The sequence below is a fragment of the Gossypium raimondii genome, chromosome 2 (genome assembly GCF_025698545.1).
Source record: "Gossypium raimondii isolate GPD5lz chromosome 2, ASM2569854v1, whole genome shotgun sequence".
Taxonomy (NCBI): domain Eukaryota; kingdom Viridiplantae; phylum Streptophyta; class Magnoliopsida; order Malvales; family Malvaceae; genus Gossypium; species Gossypium raimondii.
The window spans coordinates 14,969,799-14,989,617 of record NC_068566.1 but is presented as its reverse complement, the minus strand read 5'-3'; the positions used below and the strand labels follow the sequence as shown (position 1 = coordinate 14,989,617).

Sequence of the window (19,819 nt, the reverse complement as noted above, 5' to 3'; positions counted from 1 at the left end):
GCATCTAGCAGATTTATTAGTTGATCAGAATTAGTTGGTTCAGAAGTTACCTTGTCAGATTTTATAGATTCAATTTTCGGTGAAACTGGAATTTCAACACTCGGTTGAACTTCCTCTGAGTCTTGAACGTCAGCTGGCTCCTTCTCAACTTTGACTGAGTTGGGCTCTAAAGTCTTTCTGCTCCTCAATGTTAACGCTTTACAATGCTCATTCCCTGGATTTCTCAGATTCTCCGTATCACTAGGTAAAGCACTTTGTGGTCGATTTCTGAGTTCAATTACAAGCTGGCCCACTTGATTCTCCAAATTCATTAGAAAGGCATCATTTTTCGCCATGTTTGCCTTCAATGGATTCTTTAGGTTATTGGATGGTTCAGCTTGGGTTGGTTTCTGAGCTTGTTGGGAAAAATTAGGTGGCTGGGTCGATCTAGGTTGGACATAATTGTTACTAGTTCCTGCCCCTTGGTTACTCCAGGAAAAATTCGGGTGGTTTCGCCATGATGGGTTATAGAATTGGATTTCAGGCCTTGCCTTCCTAAATTTTGGTTCTGGTTACCCATGTAATACATAGATTCTGGGTTCGATGGACATTCTTCGAACAAATGTCCTTCCCCACAATAAACACAGGCTACATTTTCAAATTGATTCAGTGGCTGTGCTGCAAAACTATTACACCCATTAGTAGTAAGATTTTTTAACATTGAGGATGTTGATGATACTTCATGTATTCTTGTGACTCATCTTTCTAACACTGCCCGATTGGTTGGCCATTGATAATTTGCTGGCAATCCTCTCAATGATTTCATAAGCCTCATTATAAGACTTAGAAAGGAGAGGGTACTACCATCCTCGTGTGAGCATTGAGACCATTATAAAATGTCTCAAGTTGTATGCAATGTGGGATCCCGTGATGAGGGTACTTCCATAATAATTCTTTGTACCTTTCCCATGTCTCATACAATGACTCATCATCCATTTGTTGAAAAGCAGTGATCTCGTTCCTCAACTTAGTATTCTTGCTAGGTGGAAAATACTTCATAAGGAATTTTTATACTAACTCTTGCCATGTTGAAATTGAGTTTGGTTGTAATGAGTTCAACAAGCTCGAGCTCTGTCCCTTAGTGAATATGGGAACAGTAATGCATCTTCGGGTACTCTGACTAACTTGAAAGAATCGCTCACCTCTATAAATAGTCTTAAGTGTAGGTGAGAATTTTCGATAGGCATTCCACTGAATTGGCCCACTGTCTGAAGCATCTTAAACATGACTGGCTTCAACTCGAACTGTTGTGCCTCAATTTTGGGTCTCCTAATACCCAAATTAAGATCATGAAATACTGGCACGACATACTTTCTTAAAGCTCTATCCCTATCATCAGCAATAAGGATAGGATTTTGAGCAAGGTTTGCTCCGTTTCCTTGATTCAGATTTTCGATTTTCATCTCTTCAGTCCTTCTCTGACTTGCTTGTCTTCTTCGCTATCGAAAAGTTCGTTCAATCTCAGGGTCTACGGGGAGTAAATCGATGATTCGGTCAATACTTATAAACACTTGAAATTATCACAGAAAAATTAACTAAGTTAAAATTTGAATAGAAAAATAAACCAAAATGCAAAACTAACAACTTCACAAATAATGAGTTTTTTAAAACACAGTCCCTGGCAACGGCGCCAAAAACTTGGAATGACGGAAATGTGCAAGTGTAAACAATCGCAACAAATAATAAAGTGACAAGTAAATTTTGAGTTATCGTACCCACATGGACTGTGAAAAGAATTATTTATGAATGCTATTTAAAACACTTTGGTGAAGAAAAATATTTTGTTTGAAGAGGGTGATTAAAAACTAAGATTTTAAACTAAGTGAACTAAATAAATAAATCTCAAATGCACGATTTCAGAATACGATTTTAATCAAGATGACATAATTGTGTTAGATCAATTACATTTCTTAACTTAGAATTATTAAACTCATGTTTATATTGTTACGAATAAGATCACGGCAATTCGATAATTTGCTAACTTATGAACATACTCACCTACCAAAATCCATTTATCTCTTGACTATATCCCTATATCAATTCAACCGATTAAAAAAATCTTAATCGGCAAATATGTTATTGCACATACATACTTATTAAATCAAAATAGTCTCTCGTACAAATCCCTATGTCAATCCAAACAATTAACTCGATTTAATAAGCACATAAAAGAATATGTGAGGTAACAAAGCATCCTTACCTGGAAACAGTTTAATCACAATAATCATGCAAGTTATGCAAGGCAAATGTCTCGTCAGATACCGTTGCTAATCTAACCCTCAACTACCTTAGATGATTAAACATGCACTGATTAAGTACTGTGTCCATTAATTACAATTTAAATCCATTTAAATAATCAATTCATTAGTTACCTAACAATTGTAATGCAAGAATAACTCAGTCATGATTTTACTTAATCAAGCATTTTACCGAGGCCTATAACAACATAACACAATTTTAATAATTTTAACAAATGAAATGTAATCAACCTAACACGAATTAAATTCAAACTAAATTGATTAAATTAACCATTCCAACAACATAAGTATTCATAGATATGTTAAGCATAACAACAAAAATTAAAAAGATAGGGAACAAGAATCAAATCCGGTGTTTTTTCGTGGCTTGACTAGTTGCTCCGTTCTTCCTTCTCTGTTGTCCTCGTTGACCAAAGCTACTATGAACACTTAATTACTGCTCCAAATATCTCATGAATGCCCCTTTCCCAAGAGGAGAAATCGGTAAAAGAGCAAGGGAATTTTTGAATGGAAAGAAGAAAGAAAGTGGAGAGAAGAGAGGAAAGATGTGAATGCTTGAGGTGTGTTTTTCAAATGACCAGCCTAAGGGGGGTTTTTATAACTGAGGAGGGCTGCTAAAAATAGCTAAAATTATCAGCCAAAGAGCCCTCCCTTGGCCGGCCACATATGTGGCAGGGTTGATAGTTTCAACTTTGTTAATATAGGCTTGGGGCAAATCTATAAAGCCACCAATTGTGGAGGGGTTTGAATGCAACTTGAACAAGTCTTCAAGGGCCTCTTTGCAAGCTTAAGTAATCAGGTAATAAGCTGATTTGGGTCAGCTCTTGGGACGATTTTTGGGCTTTCCATTTCTTGGCCGGTTCGGTTCACTTGGTTCAGTTCAACTGGACCATTTTTTCATAATTAATTAATAATAATTTATTAAACCAAATTAAATTGAATATGAATTAAAATTAATTATATTATGAATTAATACATATAATTTTGGACCGTCTTAGGCTAAAATTTAGTTCTCCTCAATACTTCAAATTGCTTCTCGGTTTTGTGCTTTTAGTAGTGTCTGCCGAGTCATTTTTCGCCCTTTGTGCAAATCTGTCAAAAATAACTAAAATTCATCAAAATTAAGTATAAAATTAACTAAAATTCAACATGTTCATATTTTAAGTGCACTTTAGTTATTTTGCAAAAATGTGCAAATTTTCGTGTTTCCAATAATTACCTTGAATATCTGAAATAGTCCACTCGATATCCTTCACATGTCTTTTCACAACCTTTAAGTCTAACTCAGATGGTTCTTCTATTGACAGTTTGGGTTGCTTATACTCACAAGATGACAGCTTTAATAACTTGAACCGAATTTTCGGAGTGAATCCTTCGAGTTAGCTTTTAGCAAAGCTAAATATTCCTCCCGTTCCTCATCACTTGGAGGTCTGACATTAAGGCTTGTTCTAATGGGTCCTCAGTATAATTGAGTTCCAATTCTACAACTAATTCCTCTAACTCAGTCACTGTAGAACATTCATCAATTGTTAGGAAACCGCATAGATTTAAATACGTTAAATGTCACCTGGCCGTCTTGAACACATATGGTAAGCTTGCCCTTCTACACATCAATTAGGGTCCTTTCAGTTGCTTGGAAAGACCTACCTAGGATGATTGATACCTTCTTATTTGCTTCAAATCTAAAATAACAAAGTCAACAGGAAAAATAAATTTGTCTACACGTACCAATACATCCTCAATTTTTCCTTCCAGATATGCTAAGGATCGATCTGCTAATTGAAGTGTAACCATAGTTGGTCTAACTTCATCTATCCTCAACTTTATGAATATGGACATGGGCATCAAGCTGATACTCGCACCCGAATCACATAGTGCCTTACCACAATAAGTTGCTCCGATGTTGCAAGGTATGGTAAAACATCCAAGGTCCTTCATCTTTAAGGGTAGTTTATTTTGTAAATATGTGCTGCATTCCTTTGTTAGAGCTATCGTCTCAAATTCTCCAAGTCTCTGTTTCTTGGATAAGATATCCTTTATGAATTTGACATAGTTTGGCATTTGCTCAAAAGCATCTACCAACGGGATGTTGATGTGAAGTTGCTTGAGTACGTCTAAGAACTTCTTTAACTGGACTTCCTATTTCTGCTTCTGAAGTCCTTAAGGGTAGGGTGGTGGAGGATTCTTTACTTGCATTGGGTTCTTTACCAATGGGATCTTAATGTGAAGTTGAGTCACTTGATTATCCAAATTCCTTCAATTGAGATCATTATTTGCCATATACGCCTCCAAATAGGTTCTTTAGGCTATTGAAAGGTATGGCTTGTGGTGGTTTCTGAACTTTTTGGCTAAGTCTAGATTTTTGGGTCAGTCTAGGTTGTGTGTAAGTGTTATTAGGTCCAACCTCTTGGTTACTCCAAGAGAAATTCAGGCAGTTTCACCAAGATGGATTATAAAAATTGAATTGCAGTCCCTACCTACCTTGGTTCTGGTTCTGGTTACCAATGTAATATGCAGATTCTGGGTTTGATGGGCAATCTTCGAACAAGTGCCCTTCTACATAATAAAAACAGGCTATATTCTCAAATTGATTAGGTGGTTGAACTATAACATTGTTAAACCCATTAGTAGTAAAATTTTTAGGCATTGAGGATATCAAAGATACCTGAGCTGCAAGTGAAGTAAGGGCGTCCACTTCATGTACTCTTGCGACTCATCTTGAAGCTTTCCGATTGATTGGCCATTGGTAATTGTTGTTGGCAAATCTCTCAATGATTTCATAAAACTCATTATAAGACTTAGAAAGGAGAGCACCGTTGGCATAAGCATCTACTAACATCATCATTTGAGCATTGAGACTGTTATAGAAGGTCTCTAATTGGATGCAATGCATGATTCCATGATGAGGGCATTTTCGTAAAAATTCTTTAAATCTTTCTCATGCCTCATAGAAAGACTCATCATCCATCTATTGGAAAGTAGTGATTTCATTTTGCAACTTAGCATTCTTTCTAGGTGGAAAATATTTCATAAGGAAGCGTTCGGCTAACTCTTTCTATGTGGTAATGGAATCTGGTGGCAATGAGTTCAACCAGGCTCGAGCTCTGTCCCTTAGTTAATATGGGAACAACTTTAACCTTAGTGCATCTTAGGGTACTCCATCTAACTTGAAGGATTCATTCACCTCCATAAACAATCTTAGGTGAAGTTGAGGATCTTCAGTAGGCATTCTACTAAATTGGCCTACTTTCTGAAGCATCAGGAAAATAACTGGCTTCAACTTGAATTGGTGTGCCTCGATTTTGAGTCTCCTAATACCCAGATTAAACTCATGAAATAATGGCACGACATACTATCTTAGAGCTCTATCTCTATCATCAACAATAAGGATAGAATTTTGAGCATGATTTGCTCCATTTCCTTGATTTTGGTTTTCAAAGTTCATCTCTTCGGTCATTTTTTGAGTTGTTTGTCTTCTTCTCTATTGAAAAGTCCTTTCAATTTTAGGATCTATAGGGAGAAAGTCAATAATTCGATCAATACTAATAAACACCTAAAACAATCATAGAAAATTATAGAATTAAATTTAAACATAAAAAATAAAATAGACCAAGATGCAAAATCAACAATTTCACATATAATGTATTTTAAAACAGTCCTCAGCAATGTCGCCAAAAACTTGGAATGACGAAAATGGGAAAGTGTACATAATCATTAACAATTAATAAAGTGAAAAAAATGTCAAGTTATCGTACCCACGGGGACTGTGCAAGAAAATATTTATCAAATGCAAAATTTTAACAAATTTGTGAGGAAAAATATCTTGATTTGAAAGAGGTGATATATAAACTAAAAATTAACTAAGTGATTAACTAAGAAAATAAAATTCCAAATGTACGATTTCTAAAAATAAGATTTAATCAATATGAGATAAATGTGTTAAATCAATTTCATTCTTTAACTTTGAATTATTAAAACTATGTTCATGTTGCTACCAATAATTTCATGGCAACTTGGTATTTTGTTAACTAATGCACATACTTCCTAAATCCATTAATCCCTTCAACATATTTCTATTTCAATTCAAAAATTAATCAAATTCTCATAAGCAAGTATAAGATAAAGTGAGGTAACAATATATTCCTATATTGAAACAATTTAATCACAATAATCTTACAAGTTATGGAAGGCTAAAGTATTGTTTAATACCAATTGCTAATTTAACCCTCAACTATCTTAGAAGATTAAACATACACCAATTAAAGATTGTGTCGAGTTAATTATAATTTCAATTTTTTAATAACTAATTCAATTGTTAACTTACAATTAAAATACAAATAGAACATAGGCATAATTTTATTTAATTGAACAATTTACCAAGGCCTAATAATAACACAAACACATTTTTAATAATTCAAGTGGACAGAACGCAATCAATCTAGCACGGATGAAATTTAAGTCATTTAAATTAATGAAAGAACATCAACACAAGAAAAATTCACAATCGTAATCACAATATAAACTGAAAAGATTAAGAGAAGGGAACTAGAAAACAAATCTCGATTATCTTCCAAAGCCAAACTAGTGCGCTTCTCTCTTCTTTGCTCATTTTGTTGATCCAAGACATTCACAAACACTTGATTTTTGCTGCTCAAAGGGGAGTGCTAGCTATTTTTCGAAAGGGGAAATCAATAAGGGAAGAAAGAATTTGGAAAACAGCTAGAAATGAAAGAAAAAGAAAGATAAGAGAAAATGTGTGAAAGAGATATGTGTGAAGTGAGGGATTAAAAATGAGGAAATGAATGGAGATTTTTATAGTGGGAGATGACAGCTAAAATTAACTAAAAACAGCAACCAATTCCCCTTCCCATTGCTGGCCATGCTAGGAGGAAGGAATGGATGACTTCAATTTGCTATTTTTAGCTTGTGGCTAAAAATAGAAGGTATGAAAAGGGGAGGGGTTCAAATGGCATTTAGGAAAATTTCAAGGGCTGATTTGAAAGTGTAAAAATAATAAAAAAAATAAGCTACTTGGGTCAACTATATGGGACAGTTTGGGCTACCATTTTCTTCGTGGATCAGTCCTCTTGACTTAGCACATTTGGTCTCATTTCTCTACATCAGGTTATAATTTAAATTTAACCTTATTTTTTTAATCAAAAACAATTATTAAATGTCTTCAAGGAATGTAATTTGGGTCATCCGTGGCTAGAAAATAATTAGCCATACTCTTGGGTCAATTGATATGAAAAGTGCTTCGATGGTCCAATCTTCTCAAGGTGACTGCCGAGCCGATTTTTCACCCTTTGTGCAAAGTTGTCGAAAATAGATAAAATTGTGCAAATTCATTATAAAAAAATAAAATTCAATATGTTTCATAAATTGAGTTCTAATTAATTATTTTATAATTAAAGTATGAAAATTGACAAAAATTACTTAGAAACTACATGAATTACTACTCAAAAGGTGCTAAAAAAGTCTTTATATTCTTGTGTTTCCAGTTTTTGAGCTTAGACTAAAGCAAATCCAGAAGAGACACTTAAGCTAAGACTAGGAAATGGATCTGAGCTCTATGATGCACCTTGTCAAGGTAAGATTCACTATCTTACACACTATGCTGCCTAAGAGCAGATATAATTAGCTTGGGGAAGCTAGTATGGCAAAGTTTTACTTAGGAATTCTAGTGCTCAAAGTGCAAGGAAATGAGATAGATGAATATATCTTGATGAGTTCTTATGATTTATCATTTAGAGGCTGGCGAGCTACTCGATGGAAGCCCAGTTCTAAAGTTTAAGCTACCTTTGGGGCTAAATGGTGAGTCTATGAACTAACTCTTTTTGTACATATGTACACATTTATCTCTTCTGTTCTAAATGTTTGATGAGCTTGCATGCGATTTTCATATGACGATGTGCTTGTGATATGAGAAGAAAGTGTGATGTTTGAATGATAATGTGCTTCTGCTATGAAGAAAGCATAAGTTTGATGACATGCTTTTTTTCTGAAGAAAAGTATGAACACGATGAATATGTAAGAAAGAATGGGTTGAATGATAAGTCTCTATTCCATAGAGAAGCATGTACATGCATAAACACGTCTGAAAGCATGATGGAATCTCTACATGAATAAGTTGCATGAGTTGCATAAGTCTGGATGTCAATTTTGATTGCGTGTGAGCCCGTCGGGACAGTAAACACGAATTCTGATAAGAAAAGACCACGGAGATGGCAAGAAGACCATATAGTGTAAGACTGTAACGCTGGGGTTTGTGCAAGTGTACACAGTCGTTATCAAGTAATAAGTGAGTATAGAGTTATCGTCTCCACAGGGATTGTATTTGTGCTAAGTCACTTAATTTGTAAAATTATATTAACAATTTAGTAAATAAAAACACAATATAGTTGAAAAGTGGTGATTAAAATATATTAAACTAAATGCAATGATCCTTAATGCAAATTATCCTAAGTATGCAAACTATATGAATGAAATAGATTTTAGTAAAATTAAACACAATTTGCAATAATTATAACATAAATAAACTAGGACAATTACTTTAATTAAACTCAATTTATTATCAACATGCTTAATAACATTCGGAAAAACATTCCATGGCAACTTGATCTTTCATGAGTTTGGAAACCATATTAGGTCCTTTCGGAATCTTTTACTTAGTAAATACGCATTTTACTGATCCTTATTTACTAAGGGTTTCTTAGCATTCATGTGAGGTAACAAGGACGTGTTAGGTGTGAAACAATTTAATCACACAAATCTAAAAACTATGCAGATAACAGAGCTTAGTTAGAATTATTATGCAACCTACAATTCAATCAGGTTAGGATCTAAATTGAGCATGCACATTTCAATCATGCGTCCATTAGCCGTCGTCTGGTTAGCATCGCTCGGCTAATTCAGGTGAATTTCAATCACGTATGAACGAAATACAGACTTGATTTTAATTGAAAATATAATCGATTGAGGCACAAACATTATAAGCATGAATCAAATAAATATTATTTAATCAAAATAATCTTCCCAGCTTAAATAAAATTAAGCTATCATTTTTGTAAACAAGAACAAAGAACACATAGCAAACATCTTTAAATTAAATTTAAAGAAAAGAAAGATTAAACCTAATTCAAAGTGGCTGTCACCCAAGACTCTAACTGACGAGGCTTCTTCGCTTCTTTGCATTGCTCCTTTTTTGATGGCTCTCCAAGGTGGCCGACCAAGGGTTCTTTAAGAGGATTAATTGCTAAAATCCTTATGCAAGGATGATTGAGGGGAAAGATAGCTAGAAAATTTGAGAGAATGATGAATGAGTGAGAGATGATGTGATGAGAGATATTGAAAAAGTGAGAAATGAGCTCTTATTTATAGGTGAGGCAAGGGAGCTAGTTTGCTAAAAATAGGAGTGTCCATCCTTTGAAACTTCCTCCAAGAGTGGCCGGCCATGAATTGAGAAAATGTGGCTGATTTTTCCTTGATTTTTGGTCAATTTGAGTGCCACAACAACTCAAGACTAAGACTCGATCATCAACAAATCTTCGGGAAAATCTCCAATTTCTTTAGCTCTTCAAGGACTTTGTATAATTAAACCAAAAAATAGTTTATGACATCCATGTGCAGCCGAAAATTGGGTTGACTTGGTTTCCAATTTGGACGGTTTTGCAATTAGAAGAAAACTCTTAGACCTGTCCAAAAATAGTAGATAGTTTAGAGGACCAAATAATATAATTTAACCACTTTAATTAATCAATTTACTTAATTAATTAAAACCCAATTTATTAATGAAATATTAAAAATGAATTATTAAATATAGCTTTATATTTATTATTTAATTTAATCATGCATGACCCACTTTATAGCTTAAAAATATAATATGCTCAAATTAATATAAAATAAGTCATTTTATGCATGAAAACTATATAATAAAGTATAAAATCATATTTTAATAATTTCTATGTCCTAATTTCATATTTTTTCATATTTCATTAATTTATTAAACAATTACTTGGTTTTAACAACAAATTTAAGTAAAAAGTTAATGAATTATATAGGAAAAATCATATATATATATATTAGTTTACAAAGACCTAGTCATGGTGGCTATGGCATCATATGGGGATAAGAAAACCACATAGTGTAAGACCTAGTCTGGGACTATGGAGTCATGTGGGGGAAAAGTTAAAGGAAGGCTGGGGGAGTACCAAGTGATTAGTGGAAAATCCCTATTGTTAAAAACATCATTTATCGAAATATAGAAGCCTTTGTGGCTGTTCTTTGTTATATATGAGCCTTTATGGTGATATTTGTTATATGGAGCCATAGTGGTTGACTCTGTGAATGCACCTTCAAGGCAAAGTATGTTAAATTGAGAGCCTTTGTGGCCAATTCTGTTAAATGTACCTTCTTGGAGAAGTCTATTATATGAGGAAGCCTTTGTGGTTATCTAATGTTATATAACGATGCCTTTGTGGCTCTATATGTTATGTGGACGCCTTTGTGGCTATCTAATGATGTATGGACGCCTCTGTGGCTATCTAAGTCAAGTGGATGCCTTCGTGGCTATCTGTTGATCAAACGAGTGTCTGAAGCTTCAAGGAATAAAGGAAGATATCTGAAGTCAATGATAAGACTTAGTGTCACAGTCTATGAAATGGCCTTCGTGCTAACATTTCAAAGACAACGCCGATTAGGCGTACTCTGAGGAAGAAAAGTTAAGATGAGAATACAGGTAAAAAAGGGGGGATAGTCTCACTAAGTTCTCTCAAAGTAACCCCTATGTGTTTTATATTTCAGGTATGAAGGATGTTGTGAGGGATGACACCAGGGCTATGCTGAGGAAAGGGAAAAGTAGGACACTTATGCAGACAGAGTGGAACCGTACAAGTGTGATGGTTCGGACAGTCTCACTTCCAGTGTTCTTTTGAACCGCACAAGATACAAGCTCCACTTTTTATTCTGTACTTATCTCTGTGGTTTATGTCACATGTGGATATGTAATGCGAATGTACAAGTATACACGTTGAATCAAGTAATAAAGTGATAAGTGAGATCGTCTCCCAAGGGACCAGAATAGTTAAAAATATGGTTGAGTTATTACTATAAACTATACTAATTAGGTTTATAGAAAAGTAAATAGAATAATGATTTGAGGTGAAGTATTAATATATGAAATATAAAAATCAAATATTGAATAAAATGTTGTGGCAATTCTATGAGACAAAGTTGATAGGTTTGATGTTGTTGAATAGGAAGGTTGGAATTACTTGGATTATATCTTAATAACATAATAATGTCATGACAAAATCTTGACCAAATTACTGCTCAGAGTAAAACTACTGCATTCTACTTCTTTCAAGAGCTAGAATTAAAGATATCATTCTAAGTATTTGTATGTCTACAAGTCTTAAGAACAGTACCTAACAATGTTCTTCATTGCTCTGTACAGATCACAACTCTATCTCTAAAGTCTACGAGTACTCGCTTGTATCATTCAATTACGATCCAACTTATTTAACCTTTTTCAGAATTCAATCAAGTCTAAGGATATACCATGCATTCATCTATGTCTAAAGCTTGCATGCATACATTTAAAATAATCCAAACTGAATAAAACACTAGATCTACTCAAAATATCACCATAATCATTAAAAGTATCAAGATAAATCCAGTAATTCCAACCCAAATGTAATTATCTCATGGGTTGGGATTTAAAATCCAAAAATAGGATAACATTCAAAATCATCATTGACAATTTAGAAATCACAGAAATCAATTAACACAATCAAGGTAGAACTCCAGGAAGCTTTCGCCACTCCAGCTCTCACTTCGACGCTGCTGAATCATGCAAGACCAAAGGCTGATTATTCATCCCTTTCCTTGTGCCTGTACTCTATTCTTAAGCTATTACCCTCTCCTTTTTCTCTAGAACTTTTCACAAGATTTTCTAGAGAGAAAAATGCTCTCCCAATCCCCTTCTTAAATCCTCGTGCACAATCCCCGTATGTAGAAAAATTTTATTTCTTTCTTTTCTCCTTCCTCTTTTATAGGGTAAGTCCCCTCTCATAGCACACACTTTTTCTCTCTCTTTTTCAAGTGAATTTATCTGGTACACGTCCAGCTGGTTGAGACTGACGAGGACTGAGTGTTGCATCAGCATTTTCCTGGAATTGTCATGGCATTTGTGTTGGTAATTCATCCAACCTTTTGCCATGGTAATAATTTACTTCTTTCATTCTCTTCCTCCTTTTTCTTCCTTCCTGCACCTACTACATACAACAACCAATTCCCTTCTTCCTAGCAGTAAAAGTAACATGAAATAACATTTAAGGCATAATCCAAGCGTTATTATGCAATGTTCTAAAAATAACCTAAAAATGCAAATATATCTACTTAAGTACAGGAATTTAATCAAACTTAAAGATTCGAAAGATAACACTTTTCAAGAGTTATCAGTTTCTTCCACAATACTCGCATAACTATCTATCAACGTTACATACATTACCAACATTAGCCACTGACATAGTCTGAGGTCTCAAATTGCTTGGTCTCCGCCTCTCTTTCTCGGAAAACCCAAACGGGGAAGAAAAATGGCTATGGACATCTCTTGAATTTTTCAATGGAGGAGACGAAAATAATCTAGTCATACTTCATTTATTGGAATCTCGGAGCTTCGATTTTACCTGTTTATTTTCATTACACATGTCTATTGGGAAAAAATCCAGTTTGAAAATAGTTTTCTTGCATAGTGCAAAATTAAAATTTTGAAAGTCGAAGTCTTTTGTGATATTTACAGCAATAACCCTAATCAAATTCATACACGTGTTTTCGACTTAGAGGACATTCATTGCTTTCAACCAAACAACCTTTTGTGCTATTCTCGTACCTTGAACTGCGTCGAGTGTAGGCTCAAATAAATTGAATCGAAACATAGAATTAGAAAAAAGTTTTATCTCTTTTATTTTGGGTGAAAATAGAAATTCTTTATTCTTTAATAGAAGCCGATAGAATTGTTATTCTTGAAAAATATATTTAATAGTTGAGAATAAATTATCTCTATTTTTTTAGCAAAGTAACAATCTCTCAAAGTTGTGTAAATAGCTCTACTGGTGCCATCTACTTATAGGGAGAGAAGGTAGAACCCTTGTTGAATTATCGATGTTTATTTCAAATAGAAAAAAAAACTTATTAGTCCAACTAGGAGAGGGAGAGGAGCTAATAGGTTATGCTTCCCCTCATATGTATTATGATAGGGATTCAGACCTCTCATTGTATGGGACTAAATTATATGTGCATTCTGGACTTTTAACCCAATACTTTATACTTTAGTCCAATCCAATACATATTTTTCTACTTTTCAAAATAAACATTAATTTTCCAATTAAATAATTTTTTTTCATCTCAATTTTACCCCGGTAAAATTTTGATGATTTTCCCTAGTAAAATTTGAGAAAATATATTTAATATTTCAAAACTAAACATGTTCACTGTGACCGAATGGTTTATTTTCATTTTCGGGATTCAAAATAGCTCAAAAACATAAACTCATTCTTACGATCATTTTTAACTAATCCATATAAATTGCAAATGAATCATTTCCATTTCCATTTCCATTTCCATTTTGGAAATCTACATTCATTTCGAAATGATTCCATTATTTTATTTCAGAAACAACCATAATAATTCATGAATGTTTCCCATTTCTTTTTTCCTATTCATTTTGTTCCTTTCTATTCAAACACACAATTCATTTCTGGTTTCAACGAGCTAGCAGAGGGACCGATTAGACATATGTAATTAGAGCTCAAATGATTTATCATTAAGTTTTGACTTTTCGCCTATTAATTATAAACTCATTTAGTCACGAACTCATTCCACTATAGTATTGTGACTGAACCCTCCCTAACGACATACCATTACAAAAGCAACTACTTAGTGCTCGTCCAATGACATTGTCATAACTATGTTACCTTTATAAGATATCATTGATATTTTTGGGATCTCATGGTAGTCATTACATTTTCCTTCATGAAAAGTCAATTACTATTCGATAATAATTAAGTCATTCATCACAAAGACAAATTTTTTCTCCCAATCCGTGTGTTTCATTCTCTTCTCTCTCCTCCTTTTATAGGGTAGACTCGTCCCTCTCAGCACACATATTTTGCTCCTCTTTTTCAAGGTGATTTATCTGGTACACATATAGCTAGCTGAGAGTGACGTGGATTGAGTGTTATGTCATATTTCTAGAATTGCCATGGCATTTCTATTGGCAATTTATCCCACTATTTGCCATGGCAATGTTTCACTTCCTTCGTTCTCTTTTCCTCTTCCTTTTTCCTTCATCTTGCCTCTTTCATCCTACCTGCACATACTACCAAAGACCACCAAACCTCTTTTACATCAATTAAAAGTAACAAATTTATAGTTAAAACACAATCCAAGATTTAGTATTTAATGCTCTAGTAATAAGTCTAAAATGCAAACATATTTTCTTAATTACAAGCAAAAACTTTATTGAAGAGGCCTGAAATATAACTCTTTTCAAGAGTTATCATGGCCATACTTTAGTAAGACTTCTCCAAATAAAAGAAACAACACCCCTTTGTTAAGGATACAGGTAAACAAATAGGGACTCTATACTTCGATTAGAGCACCCAAACCCAAAAAATATTCAAGCTGGAAATAACATTGAAACCAAGTTTCAATTAAGAATGAAGTATTTTGGTCCTCCAAACGCCTAAAACCAAGTTCTCCACGGGATCTAGGTTGGCATATTGACTCCTAACTGACCAGAACCATCTTCCCTCTCGTTACCCCCAAATGAATTTTCTAACCAATTGCTCAATCTCCTCACAGAGACCTTTAGGGATCCTCATCGATTTCATGAAGTAGCTTGGTATCATTAACAACACTGACTCGGCCAAAATGGCCCTCCCAACTAAGGATAATTTCCTAGCCTTCTAGTTTTCTAGTTTGTTACAAATCTAATCAACAACGAATTTTAGAGTACTATTATTCACTTTCTCATGTAGAGGAGGTGTTCCCAGATAAGATCCAAGGTTTTGCACCCTATTAAATCCCATAATGTCACTAAGGAGATTCTTGGTCTCTTCATTAACACCTTTAGAGAAAAAAATATTAGATTTCCTTACATTCACCAGATGACCAGATAAATTATAGAAATCTTTTAGAATTCCTCTCAACAACCTTGCTTGATCTTTGTCCTCTATCCCAAAAATGATAAGGTCATCTGTAAAAAAAAGGAGATATATCTAGACGGAATGACTAAGGCAGATAGGCTTCCACTGACCACGTTGAATCGTCAAGTGAATGTTGTGGCCAAGGCACTCCATACAGAAAACAAATAAATACGGAGATAGCAAACACCTCTAACGGATACCCCTGGCCGGCTTAAATTTTAGGGATGAAACTCCATTCCAAAGAATTTTCATAGTAGGATTAGATATAGCAGACATTATAACATTAATAAGGAGATCAAGAATACCTGCGACTTGAAGAAAAGCCTCAATAAAATCCCAAAGAACTCAATCGTATGCCTTCTCCAAATCGATATTTACGGCCATCCATTTTATGTTCTTCTGCTTGCTTCTCATAGAGTGGATGACTTCTTGTGTGATAATGACATTATCTATAACGTTACGTCCTGCTATGAATCCTACTTGCTCCTGAGCAATAATATTAGGGAAAACCTCCTTAAACCAATTGGCAATGACCTTTATAACCAATTTATATAAAACAAAGCACAAACTGATAGGCCTAAACTGGGAAAAATTTTCTAGGGCATGAACTTTTGGTATGAGAACAAGTAAAGTATTACTAAGGCTTGGATCAATAATTTCCCCTTTGAAAATATTTTTTACCCAATCACAAACAAAAGAACCAATGTGTTCCCATTGACTTTGGAAAGATAAGGCATGTAAACTATCACTGCCTAGGGCTTTTAACGGGGCCATATCAAAAAGAGCAAACTTAATCTCTTCATCTGTAACTGCCTTACCCACAACGTGAACATCCTTCTGAAACAGATTAGGAAAAAGATTCTCTTACAAGTGCCAATATGCCCACATATGTTCCTATTCCAATGCTTCATATTCTCTGAAAGCTGCTTCATGGAGACCCTCATATTACTTTTAAAGCTTTAAAAGTCCTACATAAAATTAGAGAAGGCTGGATGCTCAAACCAACCGGTAAGGAATCTGAAAGGCTTACCTTTGATTAAACTTGGTTCATGCCTTAGGGTCAAGAAAAGAGGCAAGTGGTCTGATTTGAGTCTAGGAAGATGGGGCATTGAACAGCTAGGGAAATCCGAAATCCACGCATCATTACAAATAGCCCTATCAAGTCTTTCAAAAACCCCACATCTCTACCAAGTAAAAGATGAATCTTTGAAACCAAAATCATGAAGCTTAGCGAAATCAATAAAATTACCGAAAGCAGAGCATCTTTTCCTTTCTCTACGTCCTCCCTTCTTCTCACAAGATGAGGGAATGTCACTAAAATCCCCAATTACTATCCACGGAGTGTCTTTATTTGGTAATACCGAATTTAAACCCTCCCACGAGAGAGAATTTTTTGTATTTTTAATCACCTTAAAACGATCTCCAAGATCCTTAATAGTTTTATTTAGAACCCTTCATTTCCCAATAGCAGTTCCTTTTCCAATTGACCCCCACATTTTGGGATTTGAACCACCGGAATCAGGATTCAACAAGTCACCACCCTTCAAAGGGATAGAAGCATTTGCCCCAAATTTTACTTTGAAACCACTGTCGAATGCTTCATAGGGTCAAGTAAATTAGAATTCAAAGAAATCCTCAATTCAACCAAACCTTTAAAAGTAGGATTAAAGTGAGAAGTGGCATTTCATTGAAAGCCACCTAACTTAATAGACCTTTTCCTACAAATATCCAAATTATTCTCAACATTCGGCTCCACTATTGCAATTTTGAAAAACATTTTTTTATTCCATCTCCAGTGATTTCCATCATTGAATTAACGGCACATAAGTCTAGTAAAGTAGCTTCAGCAACTGACCCATTACTAAGTGAAGCCCAACTGCCATATCCTGGGCCCAAGTTATCAGTTGTTTTCCTCTCACCAGTAGTCCCCATGTTACTAAAGCCTGAAGCATAGGTATCCTCCTTCGATAGCCCAATTCCTTTGGAAATAAAATTAAAGTTTTCGGCCTATTTCTTTAGCCCAAGCAAGTTGCCACAACTCAAATTGCCTAAATCTTTTTTTCCTTATCTGGCCCGAGAATTCCAACTTTTTTCCTATTAACGGCCCCCAAATCAAACCTTTTACAGAAATCTCATTTTTAAAAGTAAACCCCAAAGAATATGCCATTGAATCCTCCCTTTCTCTTTTTTCCTCAATCCCTATTGATAACGCCTTAAATTTAGACCCCTTCAACGTTCATCGAAATTTTTTTTACCGATTTATGATTTTCCTTCGAGTTCCGGTGAGAACACCTTTCAACGACCATCCATAGGCCATATTCAGTTGAATCACCCATCGAGACTCCTTTTGTAACAGCCCAATGTTGACCCTAATCAGATATAATGGTTTTGAAACCACGAATTCGAGTCAGAAAAATATTTTTATATTATTTTTAGTGTTTATTATATGTTAAGTTATAGGTGTGAAAAATTCGTGTGGAAATTTTATCGTTTGAAGGTTCAATTTGATAAAAAATAATTTAATCGCGTAAAATAAAAATTTAGAGGTTAAATTTTAAAAGCACTTATTTGTTGTTGTCTTTTTAAGTGGGAGGCCTAAAGATGTAATTAGACCAAAATATAGTTAGTGGATGACATATGACAACATTGTCCTTTTCATATATGTTTTATATATTTATTATAATAAGGTTAATTAAGTAATTTAATAATTATAATGTATATATGTTAAAATAAACTAATAAAAGATGATTTTTATCATCTTTGAAAGCCGAATGTGTAAGAGAACTCATGCATGGTTACTTTTTGAATGTTTGGCACTTCTAAAGATAAATTAAGGTATGGGTTGGTTTCGGTTTTTGATAATTTTTACGTTTTTGAGATCGTTGTTTCGAATACTATCCGACCCATGTTTGAATTTTTAATTTTGATGAATATTTTGGGTTGTGCCATTGATGAACATTTGTGTTATGTGATGTTTGATAATGAATAATGAAAGATACATTTTAGATTAATATGTTTTGTATTGGAAGTTTTGGTGAAATTAAGTAATTAGAGTTAAATTGTGAAATTAACTTTTTGAGGGATTAAAATGTGAAATAAATGAAATGTGAGGATTTGTATAAACAATAGGTACATTCAACCCTTAAGGAGTGTAGTCAAAATTTGTGTATTTTGTGTTTTGAGCAAAAAGGATTAAATTGTAAAAAGTGTGAAATGTTAGGGGCAAAATTTTAATTTTCCCATTTATATGTTCTTAGACTAAATTGAATGAAAAAAATGCTTAAATGAGATTTATTTGAATAAGCTTAGATCAAGAAACCAAGAAATCGGATTTAGATCGGGGGAAATCAAAAGTAGTTGAGTAGCCGATCTATTAGTCGACGACATCCGAGGTAAGTTATTAAGCATATATATAATTGTATCGTTTTAAAATCAGTTTGGTATCTAAATAATTATGCTGAATTGAAAGATATATATATACATGAAGTGATAAAATTATTGAAATAAGATGTATTGAGTTGTTGACTTTTGACACTAAGTGTGCGAATTTAATTGTAAAGCACTAAGTGTGCGAGTTTAATGGCAAAGCACTAAGTGTGCGAGTTTAATGGAAAAGCACTAAGTGTGCGAGTTTGATTATTGAACACTAAGTGTGCGAACTTATTAAATATTTTCGAATAACTATTAGTATTGAGTACTTGTCTTATTGAGAAATCGCGATTATTAAAATGAGTAAATACTTGTAATTCTTGAGTAATAACCATTATGGTTGTATTTTAAGGTTAAGCTTTGTAGGTATTAAACCTATGTGGTGATTGTATTTGGAATCATATATATATAATATGATTCTTTATATTACATGATGAGGAAATGCATAATGTATTTGGTCTTGTGATTAAATTTGAAGAAATGTTTATGGTTATGTAATTATATTGATTTTAGTTTGATCGTAGTAATAAGTGAATAATTATCTTATGATATGGTAAGCTAAAGGTAAGATGATTTAGTAGTATGAATTGGTTGAATATTATTTGAGATATCGGTTTAAATAGTAGAGTTTATTTGCTTATAACTTACTAAGCTAAATTAGCTTACAATGTGTTGGATAATTGTTTTGATGTATAGATTTTGGTGATCACTACGTGTTCGGGGATCGTCAGCTAATCTCGTCACACTATCGATATTTTCTTTTGGTATTTTGCTAAATCGTTCTCAAATATATGGCATGTATAGCATAGTTAAAATATTGATTTTGGAACCAATGTGTATATGTATTTAAAGGCCATGCGAAAATGGCTTATCTCTTTTGGTTTA

At 33.8% G+C, this 19,819-nt stretch overlaps 2 non-coding genes across 2 annotated transcripts; both read left to right on the top strand.

Annotated features, from left to right (window-relative positions):
• Window positions 1-901: 901 nt before the first annotated feature.
• Window positions 902-1,008, top strand: LOC128039416 (small nucleolar RNA R71). Its single transcript, XR_008193918.1, has one exon. It is a non-coding gene; the product is annotated as a small nucleolar RNA R71 (small nucleolar RNA).
• Window positions 1,009-5,191: 4,183 nt separating this feature from the next.
• On the top strand, window positions 5,192-5,297 carry LOC128039463 (small nucleolar RNA R71). Its single transcript, XR_008193967.1, has one exon. It is a non-coding gene; the product is annotated as a small nucleolar RNA R71 (small nucleolar RNA).
• The last annotated feature ends 14,522 nt before the right edge of the window (window positions 5,298-19,819 follow it).